This window comes from Sturnira hondurensis, unplaced genomic scaffold (genome assembly GCF_014824575.4).
Source record: "Sturnira hondurensis isolate 20B ecotype Veracruz unplaced genomic scaffold, ASM1482457v3 Scaffold0004998, whole genome shotgun sequence".
NCBI classification, from domain to species: domain Eukaryota; kingdom Metazoa; phylum Chordata; class Mammalia; order Chiroptera; family Phyllostomidae; genus Sturnira; species Sturnira hondurensis.
In genome coordinates, this window is record NW_028077629.1 from 6,122,571 (window position 1) to 6,144,022 (window position 21,452).

A 21,452-nucleotide genomic window follows, 5' to 3' on the forward strand; every position below is an offset into this window, starting at 1 on the left:
CATAGTTGTTTGTGGAGACAAACTACAGGCAAGTAATTTGACAATGTTAAGTACTTAAACTGATTTTTTCAGATTGTTATTTTGATTGTGTTCTTTCCAATACCATTTAGTTCCTTTACACCCCTCCACGCCACAGTCCCCCCACTGCTGTCCATGCCCATGAGTGCTTTCTCCTTTTTGTTCAATCCCTCCATTAAGAAAAAACTAACAATGAAAAATTTAGAATGTCCCCTAATTTTTTGGAAATCCATTAAAAATCAGTGGATAATCAAACACATTGCAAATATTCCTGGGCCTTTTAACTGTAGAATATTTAATGAGGTACAAACAAAGTATGGTGCCTGTCATTTATCAATTTACATGAGCCATTAGAAATCACATAGGCAACTGTGGTTTACAAAAAATGCATTTCCAAGATAAGATAGACGGCAATTTCAGTGAATAAATGAATAAATGAATAGTCGTCATCTAACTAGATGTGACAAATTGACTAAGCAATTAGAAAGACGTAATTAAAGTATTTCTAAATCCTGGCAGTGAAAAACACTCTCCATACACCTCTCATACAGACCTATAAAAACAGAAAATGCATTACAGCAATGCTCCCAAGCACCTGTTCCGTGGGACAGCAAGTCCCCGGATGTTACAGGGGTACTGTGGAAGTGAGATCCCTTTGTCCAGAAAGTTTGGGAAGACTAGATTAAACAAAATTAAAATTGTTTATTTACAAGACATTAAAAAATGTATGATTCTGGAATCCACTGTAAATCACCAAGCATGGTTATTTAGTTTTTGAACACTACTTAAAACAAAAAATTCTATTTCCACATAATATCTTCAAGGATTACTTTTCAACTGAATATCCTTTTGGAAACATTTTGTCCAATGTTCTTAGAAAATATAGTAAGAGAAACAAATTGACTATTACATTCTTCGCCAGTCGTATATCGATCTTCCTTATCAGTAACATGAAGCACATCATAAACTGGAAATCTGCTCAACAGCTGGAACTACGATGACCATTTTCACTAAGTTATGTTTCAAAGCCTAGCATTCCTTATTGTTAGATATTCTTTCCTTCTATTTATATAAATTCCACTAAACTTTCAAGACTCAGAATGTTGTACATATCTCATACACTTCTACTGTCGTTTGATCTAAACTTTCTTTGAACATCTGTAATGCTAATTTACCCAGCAATGTTGAATACAGTAGCTACTAGCCATATATGGCTACTGGCACTTTCAATGTGGCTAGTTCAAATTGAGGTGTTAAGTGTAAATATATATGGATTTCAAATATTTTGTAAAAACAGTAAATGTCACATCAATATTTCTATTGATTCTGTTGAAATACTATTTTACATATAGGTTAAATAAATGTATTAGTGAGTTAATTATATCTGTTTCTTCTCTTTTTTAGGACTTTTTAAAATTATTTTATTGTTGTTCAATTACAGTTGTCTGAATTTACCCCCCACCCCTCCCACCCAACCCATCCATCTCCACCTCCCTCCCCTGCTGCCACCCTGCCCCCTTGATTTTGTCCATGTGTCCTTTATACTTGTCCCTGAAAATGCTTTCTCCAGTTATCCCCACCTACCTCCCCTCTGGCTACTGTCAGATTGTTCTTAATTTCAATGTCTCTGGTTATATTTTGCTTGCTTGTTTTTTTTGTTGTTGTTGGGTACATTCCACTTATAAGTGAGATCATATGGTATTTGTCCCTCACTGCTTGCCTTATTTCACTCAGTATAATGCTCTTCAGTTTTATCCATGCTGTTGCGAAGGGTAGGAGCTCCTTCTTTCTCTCTGCTGTGTAAAATTTCATTGTGTAAATATACTACAGTTTTTCGATCCACTCATTTACTGATGGGTACTTAGGCTGCTACTGGCTATTGTAAATTGTGTTGTTATGAACACTGATGCATAGGTTCTTTTGGAATGGTATTTTGGGGCTCTTAGGGTATAATCCCAGAAGCAGAATTGCTGGGTCAAAAGGCAGTTCCATTTTTAGTTTTCTGAGGAAATTCAATATTGTTTTCCACAGTGGCTGCACCAGTCTGCATTCTCACCAACAGTGCCCTAGGGTTCCCTTTTCTCCACATCTTCTCCAACATTTGTTTGTTGATTTGTTAATGCTGGCCATTCTGACTGGTGTGAGGTGGTATCTCATTGTGGTTTTAATTTGCATCTCTCTGATAGATATCTGTTTCCTTATAATTTTTAAAGTATGGCTACTGGAAAACTTAAAATCACACTGGTGGTTTGCATTACACTTGTTCTGAACAACTCTGGTCTGTATTACCCATTTTACTCAACTATACAATATTCTGTGCTAATTATATAACTTCTGCTAATTTATTTTCCTATCTCTATAGCATGATTTTGATACAGAAGCTAGAGGTCTACACAGAATCTAGAAAAATTAATATGAATACAAATAAATGTTTTCATTTATCACATAAGGTAGATATTACTTATTTTAATTAGTAAACTGGTTCTAAAATTAGGGTTTAATTCACACATTTACCTTAAGAAAGGTAAGGGGATGGCATAGCCAAAGCTGTTTCTGTAACTCTGTGAGTGTATGTGCCACGCACTCTAGATTTCACATACTGAGACAAATTGAGGGATTTTTGTCGAATCTACTTCTCGAATTCAGCTTGGAGAAGCCTGAGTCCTAGGAATAAGGCTATCAGCAGTCAGAAAGAAAATGCACGTGCACATGTGTGTCTATGAAGGTGGACATGGAGTAGCAAATTAATAACATAATGGGAAAAATAGTGCACTGGGGTCAGACACCACTGATTTGAACCCTAATTTTTCTACTTACTAGCTATATGATATTGTTTAAAATATTTAACTGAGTCTAGAATTGCTTTTTCTGTAAGAATCAAATTCCAATATTTATAATAATTAGAAATAATATATGTGCCTGGCTGGTGTGGCTCAGTGGGTTGAGCGACTGCCTGCAAACCAAAATGTCACTGGTTCAACTCCCAGTGTGCCCAGGTTATGGGTCGGGTCCCTAGTTGGGGGCATGTAAGAGGCAACAAATTGATGTTCCTTTCATACATTGATGTTTCTATGCCCCTCTTTCCCCTTCCCTTCCCCCCAAGGAAAAATAAATAAAATCTGTAAAAATAATTATTTAAAGAATTGATATATCAAGGTTTACAACACATGGTGATTATTATTACTGTAAACAAATGTGAAAAAATATAAAAACCAACAGCAACCCATGTTCATAAATTTTACAATAAATAAAAATATCAAAATAAAAGATTTCAAGGCATTTATGTTAGCAAAACTATCCTTTTCTTGTAAAGCCTTGTGGATATATATTTCTGAAATAGAATTTTATTGATTCTCCATCACTTTTTTTTAGAGAAGAAGCTCTTCTGGACTGATGGGTTTGCACATTATCATCAAGAAGTCTCTTACATGATTGATTTGAAATAGTTCTTTTGAAATTTAAAGGCCAATAAGCACCTCTTTTAGTTCTGACTGTAGATGGTGAATTGAACTTTTATACAAAAGCTGAATTCTCCCAAAGCTGAAATCCAGCAAAATGAAGTTCACTGAAATTTCACGTTAGACCCGACCTAAGATCTCAATTTGCAACAGTGAGGGTCAATAAGCATTTTACCTTGGCACAGAGTTTCTAAAATCTGTTTCTATTCCTATGGTGACATAGCATCAAACCTGTATGTTACAGCAACTTATGCTTCACTGTTACCTCAGAAAAAGTTATGTCAAACATTCAAGTTCCCTATGTCCTGTTGCTTGAACACCTGAATGTATAATACAATATGGCTAGGATTGGTTTTTTTAAACTTCACTTTTATTAAAGTGTGCCAGGCATGCCTATTCGTTATTTAAAAGATATCTATCAGCCTTCCACATCCACAGGTTTCACACCAACTATGGATAGAAAACACTTTTAAAAATCCCAACAAGTTTCACAAAGCAAAACTTAGATTTGGTACTCGTGCCAAATACTACATTGAATCCACATGAATGAAGGGACAAGGAGGCATGTCCTGCTGTAGCCTATGCACAAATACATTATATTATGCAAGTTCTAACCATTTAATATAACAGACTTGAACGTCCCTGGATTTTATATTTGCAGGGGGTTCCGGAACCCATCTGCCCACCACAGATACCAAAGATACCTAAAAACCAGTCAGAGGATACTTAATTCGGGATAGCATCCTGATTATTTCAAGGCAGTTACATAGCTAACATAGCCAAGTTCTCCATTTCAATCTTTCTCATATTTTACATGAAAGCATTTCCTATATACCTGAAACTCACAGAAGAACTTAATTCAGTTTCAAAAAACAACTTCTACGTTTTCTTCAGAAGAGTAGCTAAATTACTAAGACTATAAGAATGCCTTTCTTTTATGTTACTTATGTTCTTCTAATCTGTTCTTGGTTTAGCCAGTAAGGTCTGAGCCCCCTTGTCATTTTTAGTTTTTGAAAAACAAGGTTTGTTGCTATTTAAAGAACCTATTAAACCTTGGCCCTCCAGCTATTCAAAGCGAATGGCAGGTCATAAAGTAATAGGGACAATCAACACCACAAAAATGAGGTTAAGTATTCTAGAGTTCAATAAACTCCATATTTACATGGCCAACTTTATACACACACACACACACAGTGCAAGTTATTTAGCAGAAATCAGACTTTAACAAATTATAGGTTTTAAAGCTGGAGAAAACTGAAAATACCATGAAGTCCAAACTTCTCATTAAAATATAATAAGCTGTAATGAATATAACTGAGGCACTGGTAACTGCCACTAATAAAGTCAGACTGACAAGTACCCAAATAACAAAAGCTGCCCCCTACTGAGCATGGTTTGCATGCTGAACACTATACCAACTGCCCTTAAATAATAATTTTACTTAATCTTCATAATAGTAGTATGGCACAGACAATAGTTTGCCCACTTTGTAGATGAGAAAATTGAGGCTTAAGTTGCCTAAAATTAAGTTACTGATAACAAGTGGGCTAGAATTATGATCTAGGCTGTTTGTTTTAAACTTTAACCTTCTAGTCATAATATCACTGCCCTAGAAAAAGAAACAGGGAGCTCTTTTCATCCTAAAGCATCCTGTTGTGACTACTGATCCACTGGACCTACAAAGGCAACCCCAATTAGTACACCGGCATATTCCAAATGCACTCAACGACTCCATCTGAATGGATGACTGAATGTTTACTATACAGTCCATATAGGATATTTAAATGTTAAATATTTAAAATGTACATCATGACCACCTAATATGTTACATAGAGAATAAAATCAAAGTCCCTAATTGCAATATTTTTAGTCCATATTTTTAACTGTAGCTCCCTTGTCCTAGGAACTAGACTTTTATAGAATTTGTTGAGTGTGTCAGTGGGCATTTTCCTGATCCATTTTTCTCTTATTTTTTAATCCTCTTTATGAGGTGAGGTACAAGTTAAAAACATATAAATATCTTCCTATAAGTAGAAGTGTTCTAAGCTTTTTAATGGCCTCTATTTAAAACGAACTGGACTGCTACTGTTACTGGGAAAAATAACTAATGCCAAGTGGCTTTCTCAGACTGCATTCAAGGGGATGCAGGTAGAAATGAGATTAAAGGACTCTGTAGTGGGTAAAACTATGTAATCAGGTGATCAAATAGAGTAATAACTTTCAATATGTATTTCAACTTCTCACTCGAGGAGGCTGATGGAGGAAATACTATCAGCACATCTCCTTACGTCCTTACCCGTTCTTTCCCCAAATAGATGTCTGATCATGCAGAACCTGAGATGTCGCTGGGACTCTTTTCATAAATGATTGGAGTTACTACTGGGTAAAGGCCAGTGTCCACTCATGGTAAGCCCTCTCATGTCCTTTCTACCATGTCCTTTTCGATTGCTGCTAGTGTGGTAAAATGACTGCCTCCCCCTCTAGTCTCTGTGCTTCCTCTTGGTAAATTGGACATGACTAATTCTCTTATCCAGGAATTAAATCATCTAGGCCGACAAAGGGTCAAGCACTCCAGACCAGCCTGGCATTAGGCATCGAGAACAAATAACCATTTTCTGGCCACCTACTTCATTTCAGCTCACATTAGAGTTTACACCACACCCACCTGCAGATTACAATAATGCTCTTCTGCAATAGAGACACACACAGAGAGAAAGAGGCCTCATCTAATCTACTCTAAGCAACACCTGGCAATTTTTTTTTCTAGAAAGCCCTGAACTGGGAGGATTTGGACAGCCATGTATGCTACTTTTCCTGTAAAGCCTACAACTTACTAAGTTATTAAGATGAATAATTGCTCCATCAGACTAGTCCAAAAAGAAACCAGAGATTAGAACAAAGATATATTCCTTAAATATGTTTAGACATGAAACTCAATTCTCATTAGGTTCTTTTGGTTATTTTTAAGACTTTTGTTGCTCTTTTTTCATTTTTATTAGCTATATAAAATTTTTACTTCCAGCAATATTTTATATGTTATACTAGGAGAGTTTCAACTTTTCTATTTTCAAGCTGCTGTGAACAATAATCATTCTGTTCCAAGTATCAGGAAGAAATCCTTGGTTCCATTAACAGCTGCACCTGCCTCTTGTCCAAAGAAATGTTCTTTCCTAATCACTTAGGAGGACTGACAAGAGATAACAGAGTAACCAGATGGTGCTTTGGCAAAGGCAACACACATGGGGAAAAGTAAAGTTTGGGATAAGCGAACTACTATCACTAATGTTTGGGAGCAAGTGGCCAAGAATTGTTGGTCCTTTAAATTTTGTGAATGTGTTTGTTAAGGTATCTCTCTCTCTCTCTCTCCCTCTCTCTCTCTCTCTCATACACACACACAGATCTGTGACTAGATCCTTAGTAAGATTTGAAGAAGGATATTTGAGAGCTGAGAATTAATGCTTTTTCCTTTAGTGTAAGTAAAAGTAGCAAAGCAATTGTCTGCCTTCTGATGAAGTCTGTCTTCTGACTACGACCAGCTCATTGTGGATAATTTCATTAACAAGAAACAGCTACTGGGATGGCTCTTAAAAAAAATAACCAAGGCTTTGAACTTTTCACTCAATTGACAGTCGCAGGAGGTTGCTTTTCATCATGTTTGCAAATATGATTGTATTTACTTTTGGGGAGGAGTCCTTTCTGACCCAGAGTTAGTGTCTGACCCAGAGGTCAGAGGTTTTATTCATTGTTTCAGATGTGGTTGCTAAGTTAAATGGCATTTTTGTACTTTGGCTTCTTGACCAACTGTAGTTATTAAGCATTAGAGCCAAATAAACTACATAAATGCTCAATTCTCGATTGTTTCAAATCTCTAGCAGCAATACCATATTACAAGACCCATTATTAACAAAATAAAACTTGATGTTGATTCTCCCACACAGCTCTCTTCTCTAGTGGTAACTAAATATCACGTGTCACCAATTTAGACTATATGTTGTACATTTCTTTCTCTTCATAAATAAAATTCATACTGTATTGAAAATATGCCTTTCACTCAATAAAGAGACACACAGCCCTCTCTTAGGAAAATATCAAGGATAAAATAATAAGGAAACTTAACCATTATCCCTGAAAGTTAATTCCAGGATAACACATTTGTCATCCAACTGCAAAAGTGATTATTTATATTTTTATAAAGCAGACATAGAACTTATATGGAGAGAGGGAGGATGGGAAGGAATGTGAGAAAATTTTGTACAGGAATACAGGATTTTTAAAAGGAGCATAAAATATTACACACAGATAATCTTACCATGGTGTATATGTTCACATATACATGTCTACACATATATTTGTACATACATACACACACATATCCATGCATACACACTTAAACATACTTGCACATACTTTCACACTCAGTGCATTTCATAAACCAACCATCTCATACTTGGAATTATGGGACAGGGACAGGCATTAAGAGGTTATCTGAGGAAATCCTTCCCTTTGGGCAGGTGAGAGCTTAAACGATTCAAAGACCTGGCTAACTATTCTATTTTTAGAGCTCTCTAGGAATGGAGATTCATTATAGACTACATGGTTCTGTACTTGTAATAAACTCACAGGTGCCTTTCTTGACAAAACCATATTTCACAGATCCTTGGTCTGACAGATTTTCATTAGAATCTTTTAATACCCCCCGCACTTCCTTGTGACGGCTTGACAGCTAAAGGACTTAGCTTCACATGCAAATGCCGTCAACGAGTTCAAAAGGCACAGATGTGTATATAAAAATGATGTTAATTTTTCCAATTAATACCATTCCCAAAGCCCCTGGGGTAACCCTATGCAAAATATAAAGAATGTAAAATTTGTTTTCTTAACCCACACCCTCTGGAATCCTTTTTATTTCGCAGCAGCCTTCTCTTGCCATTGGTTATCAACACTGAATCAGGTTTGTCAGGTTTTTCTACTCTCATAGTAACAGTCGGCTGGCCTTTTCCTTACTCACCCAGATCATTTCTCTTTGAATATTGTTAATCTGAAAAACACTAATCCTGGCTGACATATTAGGAAGGAGCTAATCGGCTAATACTAACATTTCACAGTTACTACAGCTTATAACTTCACTAAGTGCTGTGAAAAATAATGGTTCTTCATATTTTCCAACTTCACCATTTATTCTGTAACCTACTAAACATGCATAACAGTGTCCCTGCAAAATACAACACTGCTTTTAAACCTTTGGAAAACTTGTAAATATAAGCCTCTGATAAAAGAAGTTAAATTAAAACCCCATTTATTCCCAAAGACTGAAAAAAATATATACTCAGTGTTGATAATGAAAATATGACTGGTAAAATGTTTTTTAAAAGCCTTTAATTCCAGATCCTAATCTTAAACTTAAAATGATAACATTTAGATACACTAGAGGAACACATATTCGTTCCTCATAACTCACACCAGTATCTGCCACGTGTGGTGCAGGATGGGCAGTGGAGTACAGTGGGATGCCGGGAAAATAAACAGAAATTGCAAAGAATATTTAACTAAATGTTCTTGCCAAGAAATGGTACTACTTAACTGCTTCAATACAGTAAAACAATCTAAAAGGAGGCAATGATTTGCATGGTGGGAAATTGGAGAGCTTTCTTTCAGCTACAGCTTTCAGTCTCAAGAGCACAAAGAGCTAAATTTTAGCCAATTTTCTGACTCTTTTTTTTGTTGTTGTTGTCGATGATGAGATTGCTTTTCATTCTACAATTGTTTCTAACGTCTTCTAAAAAGAATGACACTAAGGCTTTTATTTGAAACTGTGTATCACATGATCAGTAATTAGAGATACAAAGCCTTTTCATCTTAAAAAGGATAGCCAGTCCTCCAAGGCACTATATTCATTTGTGGTATTTACTCATATTGATCATTTCTCTCTCAAAACAAAGTGAGACAGAATAAAAGAAATCAAAGTATTATAAATGATATTAAAAATAGCAAATAGGTGCTATAAATACATATTTCCAGTGCAGATTTCTTAAAAATGTTCTTAAACCAATTTTGGGAGGCTACGTTAATATGCAAAAACCCCTCAAATTTTAACTAAAATTTCCACAGCACCCAGTTAGAAAATACCAATGGCCCAATGGTGATTGGACATGTGTTTATCTGCATGTGTTTGCTTTGTATAGAAGTGAGTTTTTCTGTGTGTGAGAGTGAAATATGATAAGGCAGGCAGGTCTCACCAACACTGAGGCATGACTTGAAGAATGGCAAAGTACAGCTACTGTATTTCATCAAATGTAGTATGTCCTTGATTTTAAGACACATTTTTATTTTATGAATCATGAAGAATGAAAAAAGCATGCTTCCAATTAAACTGTGACACCGGGCTTTATCATCATGCCAGTTTTAAGAGTGTACCCTTGTTCCTGGAGATGCGAAAATGGAAAAAATTTAACATGGAACTTCTTCACAGTGATTTGTCAACAGATTTTAAATTCTCACACTGAGTCACCTTTTAAAATAAGGTTATGATTCTAAAAAGCTCTCTTTTAAAATGCAAATGTTATACCCTGGAAACATAGCTGATTGAACCATTAACAAAGGTTAACATGCATTAATCTATTACCAGTTGTGGAAACTTTAAAGAATATTAACTTTTCAGCTTATTGGAGAAAAGAGAAGAAAAGAATGCAGTAAGAAGTAGAAAGAAAGAAAAGGTGCTCAGTTTATAGTCTTGGTCTAGGCCACTACACAAAAGAGGCTCTGGTGCACCATGAGGATACAAATGAGGGAACCCATGCTGCAAAGCTGAGGTATAAGGATACAAAGCACAGACGATAAGAGAAGCAAACAATCAAAAAAACAAACGAAGATCAACAACTTCACAGTTTCACCTATATCCTAATATAAAGACAATCAGACATTCTTAGGATATAGGAGATACCTCTGGAAAAAAAGTACATTTCTATTAAGGCTTCCAAGATCATTCAAAATTTAGATTTCCTAATGATAGTTACATTTATATGTATAATTTTGTATTGTTAAATAATAAGTACTTCAACCAGAAAAGTTTGTTTGCTCATGGTTCTACTTCATACTTCATGATCTGTGACACCTTTTCTCTCTGTAAGGCTCCTCTTTAAGAAGATACTGATTTATACTAAAATGAGTCACCATGTTTGCTTTTGACACTGAGCAGAGTTCAAAGTCACCTAGGGTCAAATATCTTAGACTTTATATACAGCTATACCACTGACTTCCTGCAAGATATCTAGAAATAATTTAACCTCACCCCACAGGAGTATAACTACCTGAGACATATTCTTAGAGAAAGATAGTAGCATTTTCAGTTTGTGATAGAAAAGCCATATAAAAAGGTGAAATATTCTGTAGGAGCCAGCAAGCACCTTAACCTTTTACCTGTCTCATTTCTAAAGAAGAAGTAATATGATCTGCCTATAAACAGTGTTCTAAACAAACTATTTCTTGGTGATCAAGATCCAATATTCATTGATCTGTTCCATTCTTAGATATCTAAATAACTGAGAGATGTTGACTGTGATATATTCCTTGAAAATGGATAATTCTACAATTCAGTATGAAAATGCCTAATAGTTGGGACAGGGATGCCCATCTCACTGTTTCTGTTTAAAGCATTATGCTGAGCGAAATAAGCCAGGTGGTGAAAGACAAACACCATATGATCTCACCATTAACGGGAATCTAAACAACAAAACAAACAAGCAAGCAAAATATGACCAATGACACTCAAATACGAAACAGGCTGACAGGGACCAGAGGGGAGAGGGGAGAGAATCACAGGGGAAAAGGGGATGGACTCACATGAAAAAGTATAAAGGACACAGGGACAATAACTAAGGTGGGGGACGGAAATAGGAGGGAGGTGGGGAGCACTGGGCGGGGAGCAGGGCTGGGAATATAAGACAGAAAACTGTACTTGAACAAGAATTAAATAAAAATAAATAAATTAAAGAGAAAAAAATAGTACTACAAGTCTTAACCAGCGCAATTAAGCAAGAAAAAGAAGCAAAAGCCATCTGTAAAGAAATAAAATTATCTCTGCTTACAGGTGATCTTTCATATAGAAAACCTTAAAGATTCCCCTGAAAAACTGTTAGAATGAATAAATAAATTCAGTAAAGTAGCAGGATACAAAATCAACATGCAGAAATCAGTTGCATCTCTATCACTGACAATGATCTACCTGAAAAAGAAATTAAGGAAGCAGGGCCATTTAAAATAGAATCTAAATCAATGAAATAGGAATAAAGTTGACCATGGAAGTTAAAGATCTAGACAACAAAGACTGTAAGATATTAATGAAAGAGATGAAAGAAGACATAAATAAATGGAGATATCTCATGTTCTTGGAAAGACTTCATATTATAAAAATGTCAATCTCACCTTAGAAATATATACATTAAATGCAATCCCAATCAAAATACCAATGGCATTTTTTCACAGAAATAAAAAAAAAATTGTTCCAAAATTTATTGGGAACCACAAGAGACCATGAAAAGCCAAAATAATCCTGAGACAAAAGAACAAAGCTGGTGAATCACACTACCTGATTCAAAGCTATATTACAAAGCTGTGGTAATCAAAACTATATGGTACTGGCATAAAAACAGGCACACAGATTAGTGTAACAGCACAGAGAACCCCAAACACAAACCCATACATACATAGTCAACTAATTTTGGTAAAGGTGCCACAAGCAAAAAATAGGTAAGGTGTCAGGTATCTATGTCTGTATCCACACACAAAAGAATAAAACTGGACACATATGTTATACCACTCACAAAAATTAACTTGAAATTGATCAAATACTTAAATGTAAGGACATAAAACATTAAAATTCTAGAAAAAATCAGGGCAAAAGATAAGTGACATTAGCCTTGCCAGTGATTTCTTGGATAAGACACCAAAAGCACAGGTAACAAAAGCAATAATAAACAAGTAGGCCTGAAACCCATCTAACTGAAACCCACCTGCACAGCAAAGGAAACAGTCAATAAACTGAAAAGGCAACCTACAGGATGGGAGAAAATCTTCACAACCCATAGATCTCATAAGGGGATAAAACCGAAAATATATAAAGAACTCATACCAATTAATAGCAGAGACGCAAATAATTCAAGTAAAATTAGGTAAAGGCCCCGAGTAGACATTTTTCCAAAGAAGACACACAAATGGCCAATAGGTACATGAAACCTGATCAACATCACTTATCAGGGAAATGGAAATCAAAACCACAATGAGACATCTCCTCACGACTTTCAGAATGGTTGTTATCAGAAAGGCGATAGATAACAAAAGCTGATGAAGATATAAAGGAAATTCATGCAACATTAGTGGGAATGTAAAATGGTCCAGCTACTATGGAAAACTCTATGCAGGCTCCTTAAAAAACATAGAAATTGATCCACCATATAACCCGGCAATCTCACCCTTGCAAATACATCCAAAAGAGTTTAATCAGTATGTCAAAGACATATCTGCACACCCATATTCACTGCAGCATTATTCACAGTAGCCAAGATGAAGAAACAACCTGAGTGTACATCAATGGATAAAGACAATGGCTACGCACACACACACATTACTAAATATCATCAGCCATGAAAAAGAAGGAAATCCCACCATTTGCAAGGACAGGAATGGACCGTGAGATCATTACGGTGAGATAAATTAGACCAAAAAAAAAAAAAAAAGACAAATATGTGGAATCTAAAAAGCTGAATTTATAAAAACTGAGAGTAGCATGGTGGTTACCAAGGGGCTGAGGGGTGAAGCAAGTGAGGAAGTGTTGTTTAAGCGCACAAACTTGCAACTAATAAATAATTTCTGGAGATCTAATGAACAGCAAAGTTAATATAGTTAACTAAGAAATCTGGGGGCTTAGTCTGAGTCAGTGTCTGTCAGGAAAGGGGGTTGCAGAAACTTTGGGAGACATACTCATTTCCTGCTCGGACCCTTAACATATGAATGAAAGCACTCTTAGCAAAGCAAAGAAAAAGTCCTTCACAGGACTTTTAGGAACTCTTTCTTATGCCTGATCACCCTGGATCCTGCTGTAGCCAGCCAGGGGCTACACGGACTCCCCCATCATAGGTTTTCAGGTTTAAGTGGATTAGAGCCAGGAAGCGCTTCTCCCAGAGGACATGGGGACTCAGGCTATGTCAGAATAGCCAGGGGGTGAGGGTCCATCACTCCCTCTTTGTTGCAGGCTCCCTCAACCTTCCATGATGGCCTCCCAAGTGATCGTGTCTGGCTTAGGTGGCCCCTCCTCTGAGGGGTCTTACCCATTTAGACTAACCTACCATGCATCAGGGGCAGGGGCAGTGAGCTGAATCAGCATTTGCTGCAAGAGACAAGCGTTTTCTCCTTAGTGGCTTGCATTCCGGAAGTCGCTCACTCAGCGAGTCGCTAGACGTGAGGGGGCAGTTACAATTCCTGAAACCAGGCAGGGTGGTTCCCAACAGCCTGAAACAGTGAGGAGATCCAATCGGGAATGGCACGATGCTGAGCAGCCTCACTCCCACTCTCTTACAGTCAAGTAACCTCAAATCCTTGCCAAACCCTAGGGAATGAAAAGTCTGTGGCAGAAAGACAGGAACTGCTGCTTTCTTTTATCCCAAACTGTGTGGAAAACCTGTAACTTCAGCAATAACTTGTATGTAAAGTACATCATCTTTTCTGGATCCAAGGATACATTTCCACTGCAATCCTGGCTTCCTCCCTCCCTCTGTCCTCATAATGCCCCACCCAACTGCACTAAAAAGACATTACACCATATTGTAATTCCTTTTCAGTGTCTACACTGCTCAGCCCAGGAGGGGAAACTACAGGTGTGTCAAAACCTTTGGCAGGCTAAGCAAGAATTTTACCTGTTTAAATTCAGAATAATTTTACAGTTTTGACTTTTCCAGCAGCTAATTAGAGTGGGGTGTTAAAAGCATAGAAAACTTCCATTTTTACTCCATTAATAAAAACCTTCAATAAAATGCCACTATGCCTTCGGGCCATTGCAATCTCTTCCAGTATTATCTGCACAAGGTTCTACTGCTGGTTGCTCTATTTCCCATGCTTCAGTGATATTACAACACACTGACATCTGGGTTCAAAGAGTACTAAGTCTTCAAAGAAAAACTTTAAGAAGTCAAAGCCAGATCTTGAGCCATCCTCCCAGATCATTTTGGATTTAACTGTAAATCTGTTCCTTGGTGCTAAATCTTTTGTCAGCTCCCAACAGGGGTTCACTAACCCCTACAGTACAAATCAATATACTGTAGGACTGGCCAGCACTGTGTTTTTCTTCAACTGAAAGCCTCCTCGTGCCCCATGTCTTCTTCCCGCAATACAGTGTCTACTGTCTAATACGAAAATCAAGTAAAGTAACAACTGAATAGGCACAGACATGTTACGTGATAGCCATGACTAAATGTCTTACTGGTTTCAAGAAATATGTTCACACTTTAGTGGAACCTCCTCCCCGATGTTATCACTGGATTAGAGCCAGGTCCTCCAGGCCCACAGGAGCCACTAGGGAGGTTATTTCTACTCAGATGTGCTTTGTGATGTTCTTCAACATACCGTTTTCTTTCTTCTAGAGGGAGGCACAAACAACACATAGAGTTTTACAATTTTACAGTATTATTCATTGATTTTCTGACCTTTATATGGTAACTTGATATCATATAAAATCTAAATTAAGTTGTTCAAATTAACAATTACCCTGAAAACACAGCTTTGTTCAAATGTGTGTGAAAATATCCTTCAAACATATTATTTGCGGTAAAATGAACTTGTGCTTGACACGGCCCCATTGTGACAATAGGAAATAATTTAATGTATAATAATTCTAGTGGTGTCCTCATGAAAACATTGAAAACTTGGCGAAGACTGTCTTTGTGAGTTAAAAGTCTAGTTAGTGAAAAACCGCATCAGAAGAGTCGGATAGTGGGAAGAGCACCTTTCAGAGGTGTCATCAGAGGAGCTCACTGTGCATCTTTCCCTCCACCGCTGTGCGCGTGCATGCATGCATGTGCCCATGTGTTGTGGGAGAATGATGACCGGCACTGGCATACCTTGCTAGGGAAAGTGAAGATGTTTGAAATCTTTCCACCCAGAGGTAACTGGGTGGAATGATTTTTATCATTCCAACATTTTTTTCCAACCTCCTCACCGTTTTCCTTTTATAACCTGCAAATGAATCATTGCAGACTTTATACTGACAAAGATCCTTTGCTTGACCAAACTGTAGTCAGGCTCCTGGACTTTTTCCTAAGTCAATCTGCAAATCTCCTCGTAAAATCTAATTTCAGCAAGAACTCTCCTTAATCATTTAAGGAGAATCCTCACCTTAAAAATGAATCACCTTCAACATCTAATTATGCTTCTCATCCTCCACCCCAGCCCCCCACACCCAGTGACACCTCATCACTCTGGCCTGCCTTTAGCAAGAATCCTGTTGGTCAGGTTTAGCCAGGCCCCTCCACCCCTGGTCTTTAGTTTCTGTCCATCTACTGATCTCAACACTGCTTCTTGGCTATAAATCCCCACCTTTTTGTGTGGTACTTGTAATTGAACCCAGATCTATAATGAGGTGTCTTTTCCCTATTGTAACAGTTCTGCGTAAATTCTGTTGCCACCCCCTGGTTTTCTTTGAAGGTATTTAAATCATTATCATTTTATACCCCTAGAAAAAAAGATTAGTTATTATCCCTATTTGATGATTAAGAGGATACAAGAGAGAGAGAGAAAGAGTGTGAGAAGGTGAGTGTGAGTGTGTGTGTGTCTATATGTGTTTGAAGGTCACAGAGATACACATGGGGAGGACATCTAGCAAGAGGAATTAAGATAAACCATCTACTTTGTAATTTTGCTTATAGGGAATACTGAATATTTGACTCAGTATTATCTTATATGACATAATTTAAACATTTTCTCAATAATTTTAAACATTTTTAAAATGTTTAAAATAAGCATAATTTAAACATTTCCACCAATAATTTTCAGAGGTTTCCTATTTCAGAATGATAATATATAGAAAAAAAACATTTTATGTTTTCTTATATACCAAGTGAGAAAATTAAGGATATAAAATTTAGAGAAAGGAGAAGTACTGAAAAAAATAATTTTTCTCTGTTTAATTATGAATAGATTTTCTTCACTTCAGCAACAGTTCAATAGTAAATATAATTTAATTAAATATATTTTTCCTTTAAGCAAACATCAGTAAAAAGTTAATACTTTCTCTTATTAAACCAATTTTTAGAACATGTTCTTCCACTCATGTCAATTATAAATGCAATTTCTTTCAGGATGAGTGTATTATATATCTATCTCATAAAAGCATTAAGTGCAGATTTACTTTTTGAAAAGTCAATCCTTCTATTACTAAGTGAGAGAAGCAAATCCAAGAAGGCTGCATACTGTATGATTCCAACTGTATGACACTCTAGAAAAGGACAAACTATAGAGACAATAAAAATACCAGTGGCCAGGGAGGATTAGCTAGGGGAGGAGGGGAGAGATGAACAGGCAGAGCATGAAGGATTTTTAAGGCAGTGAAAATACCCTGTATAATAAACTAATGAATATATATCATTACACATTGTCTATATCCACTGAATGTACAATCCAAGAGTGAACTCTTCAATAAACTACAGACTTTGGAAAATTTTGATGTATCAATGTAGGTTCATTCTTGTTAAAAAGTGTACCGATCTGGTGAGCTATGTTAATAATGGGGGAGGCTATGCATGTGTTGGGATCAGAGGGTATATGGGAACCTTCCTCTCGATTTTATTATAAACCTCAATCTTCTCTAAAGAATAACATCTTTAAAAATGTTTTTAAAAAGTTAGTATTTCCTTATATTGTTCCTCCAATCTTCCTTTCCAAAATAGAGGTGGATATGTTTTACAAAAAAGTATCCAATGATATTCAAAAATCTGCAATTGCCTAAATAAAAGAAGATTTAATAGTCAACTTTTTCTCTGAAAACTTAGCCTCAGACATCACGATTTCTACCAAGACTCCCATCATTATCCACAGAAATTCTCTGACCTGTCCTGCAATGTCTCCCTCACCTCTGGTCAAGCCAAACTGACTCAAATACTGAGAGAGGTCAGCATGCAGCAGCAGAAAGACTAGTTCTACTTCTGGGCTAACAACAATGAAAAACAAAAATTGCACTGATTAAACCAATTTTGCCTCCTAGAAACTTCCATTCGTCTTAATCCAAAGGCAAATATGTGCTCAGTGTTTTCAAACTATAGCATTATGTTCTAAAGTACAAGAAGTCACATTTTATAATATGCTGACAAAGGCAATTCAATTCCATCCCCAAATCAAAGAAAAATTATAAAACAAAATGATTTCATTGTAGCACATAATTAGAATTATCTTTAGAGTTTTCCTAACATTAATATAAAAGGACTTTTTATCTCTAAAATACCTGACATCAAATCATTTTTCTTTTCTTCTCTACAAATTAAAAGTTTTATCTGAGAAATACAGTGCCCACAGACTCTGTACACAAATAATCAGTTATTGTCATGTGACCCCTTCTTCTATTCCAAATTCTGTGACTCAAACCCCTCCCCCCATTTCTCAATCCAACCCTTAGATATTTACCAAATGACTCCTTTTATGGGAATGCTCCTTTCCTCCACTCTCACAGGACTGGGAGAAGTAGGGAAAGACAAATAAAAGCTGTCAGTCAGCTGACTCACTGGTTAAAAAATCTTTCCTTTGTCAGTAAATCTGGAAGATTTCACAGAGTCTGCCAAGTCACACTGGTAAAGATGGAAGTTACTGGGAAACTTAATTTTTTAATCAGAGAGTTGTCTTTTGAAGCTTCATCAGAGAAAAATAAAACCAACGAGTTCAATGGAGCCGTGCAAAAGGCAGGTTAACCGTCTCTCCTGCACCTCTTCCTCTGTCTCACTAGTTTGCTTTTTCTTTTGCTTCTTTCTCCTACCTCTTATATATTCCCCTTATTCCTTTCCTTCCATTGTTCTTTCTGGAATGGGTTACAGATGGGGAGTAGAAAGCAAACGTGGAAGAAGATAGGTAAAGAGATACTCGGGTCTTTGGTGTCTAGTCATTTTCCTTAGAATAATGTCTTTAAGTTTCATCCATGTTGTAGCATGTATCAAAACTTCATAATTTTTGCATTATTTTTATATCACATTGCTCATATATTTTCCTTTGATGAAAGAAATAAATCACATTTTGTATGACTATATTATTACTACCACCACTAGGATAATTATTTTCAGTGCTTACTTTGTACCGGAAAAATTTTTTGAAAGAGAAAGACAAGAAGCTGTGGGAGAGAGTCACTGATCAGTTGTCTCCCATACACACCCCAGCTGGGGATCAACCCCACAATGTAGGTATGGGGGCCTGACCAGAAATTGAACCCACAACATTTTGGTGCAGAGGACAATGTTCCAACCACCTGAGCCACCTACCCAGGGCAGAAAACTTTCTAAGTGTTTTGTATGTATGAATGCATATGATCCTCACAACATATGATATAGACATTATTGTTATATACATCATGTAGTGAAGTAAATTGAAGCAAAGAGAGGCTTAATGACTTGTTCAAGGATAGTTAATTTGTACAAATGTAGAGTATTTGAACCAATATAATGTAGCTCTTGACATACTGTCTTAGCCACATTTCATTTACATGATGATGTTCATTTTAAGTGTTATTTGTTATCAGATCCATTAAATCCTTATTGAATACCTATATATTCCCTTTGTCAGTTTCTCAAGCCTTAATGAAAGTGATGATTGTGTCTCTGAAGTTGACAGGATAGGTGACTGAAAGAAAATACACTAACTCATTGATTCAGAACAGGATTTTTAGGGAAGAGACTGACATCATGAGGAGGACAGGAAGGGGAAAGTTTTTGATAAGAGATAAGCAGTTACTGAATATCTCTACTCTTAATTGTGGCTGTACGAGGTAAAATGTCTTATGCACTTAAAAAGTACATTCCAACTCTCTAAGATATATAAACAATTAAAAGGATGGTAAAATGCCTAAAGGTAACAACAGCAAAAACAGAATATAGTAATACTAATATGTCTTTCATACCAACAACTTTCCTGTTCAGAAATTAAAATACATTCATGGGAAAATTATTTAGTAGCCATAACAAAGTTAGCCTAATGTATTTTTTCTTTCTTCTTTCCCTTTACACATTAGAGGTCCTTCATCTTTCCTAACTTGACAGAATAGACTTATTGCCTATTTTATTTAGATATGCCTTATAAAGTCACAAAAATACAAAACAATGGAGGTTCTAAATCTTCTGTGGAGAAAACAAAACCAGGAAAGGCTTGTTAGTATGTTTATAATTATACCAGCTAGAAATAATGGAGTTTAACTGACTAAAGAAAAATTGGGTTAAACATCAGGAAATAATTTCGAAGGAAATCAGCAATTAGGTTATGTAAAAACAATTCAAAGGAAGTTGCTGGACATCCATAATTGGAACCATTCACAGGAAATGGTTAAAATACTTTTAGCTATAGCTCAGAAAATTTCTTGTGCATGTTGCAGATATGAGCTGGATAATTTTCCATTCATGCCAAATTACCTATTTACTTTAGATGTTACTTACTCTTAGCTTATTTCTGGGCTCTATCTACTTTCTTCTACTTTAACTTTTTCCTCATAAACATACCTTGTCAAAGGCTTTCACTCAAATATATTCTTTAAGGAAAGAAAACTGGTTACTTGCTCTGATTGTTCCTGAAGTGCCCGAGAGTACTATTTTCTTCATAACACAAAACAATAGCTGTGTAAAACAAACAGGAATTACTGCCTACACCAACATCACTTAAAGTGTGATAATTACAGAAACCGAAAATAATCTTCCTGAGGACGTATGTGTGTGTATGTGTGCAAGGCTCTCTACCAGGAAAAATGGTAAGAAAAAACGACCCTAAGAGTAGCTGCTTATTTAGCCAATTCTAAAGATTACTATATATCCATATATCAAAAGAATTTCACATTTTGGAAACATATCATACAGAATTTCATTGAAAAATACAAGCAGTCTTAAAAATCATAAACATAATTTAGCCACCCCAACTTTTTTCCTTAAGAGTAAAACAATAACTCCATAAGTCTTAGGAGAATTACCATTGCCTTTCAAGGATGTATTGTTGTAACCATAATATTGCCTTTTCATAGTCCAACATATTCATCTGGCGTGCTTTCTCATATCCTACCCCAAGCTTTTCTCCTTTAGTGGGTAGGAATAAATTATTCTTTATAGGCCACCTAGGATACTAATTAACACTTATTTATATTCAACTGCCCTCAGTAAGTACACATAACACTATAATAAATGTCACATTTAGAACTCATAGTTTTCTAGAAATGCCTTCACTACTTCTAACAAAAATCAACATCAAATACTTTATCTTTCAAAAAAGCCAACATAAAGTGCCTGATTCAAATACTGTTCTAAAATAGGAGGTAGCAGAAATAGAAAAACAATTTTTTCACTAGAAGCAAACCGTTTCCATTAATTATAGCTGTCTATTTCTTTCCAGTTACTATATTTTTCCTATAATTTCAATAGGCTTTATTTAAAAAAAAAACAGAAATGCCAATTTTGCAAGTTACCTTGGGATACTTTTCTATTTATGCTCTAAATTTTATACTAAATTGCTGTATTTTAGTTTTGAACATACAAAAACAATTTTACTCTCAAATAAAATAATGTGTTCAAAAAATGTAATAGTTCAACATTTTCATGTAGGTGATCAGTGCCTGCCCTGTTAGATAAGCATGGTCAGAACAAGACCTGGGCATTCTCCTTGAAATGTAACACGATTTATCATGTGCTATGAGAAAGCATGTGGTTTTATAATGAAAACATGGTACAAAGGGAGCTACTCTTGTGAAGAAAAGCAGTAATA

At 36.0% G+C, this 21,452-nt stretch overlaps 1 protein-coding gene and 1 pseudogene across 2 annotated transcripts in view; both read right to left on the reverse strand.

Annotated features, from left to right (window-relative positions):
* The window catches only part of CCSER1 (coiled-coil serine rich protein 1), a 698,243-nt gene that overhangs the window by 633,344 nt on the left and 43,447 nt on the right, over nt 1–21,452 (reverse strand). Inside the window, exon 1 of one of the 2 annotated variants that reach the window (XM_037046098.1) lies at nt 7,892–7,910. The exons of the other annotated variant lie outside the window; for it this stretch is intronic. The gene's annotated coding sequence lies outside the window, so the exon portion shown is untranslated. Of the gene's footprint in view, nt 1–7,891; nt 7,911–21,452 lie in introns of those variants that run through there. 2 annotated transcript variants of the gene reach the window in all.
* LOC118987096 (coilin-like) overlaps nt 1–21,452 on the reverse strand; it is a 71,114-nt pseudogene that overhangs the window by 34,929 nt on the left and 14,733 nt on the right.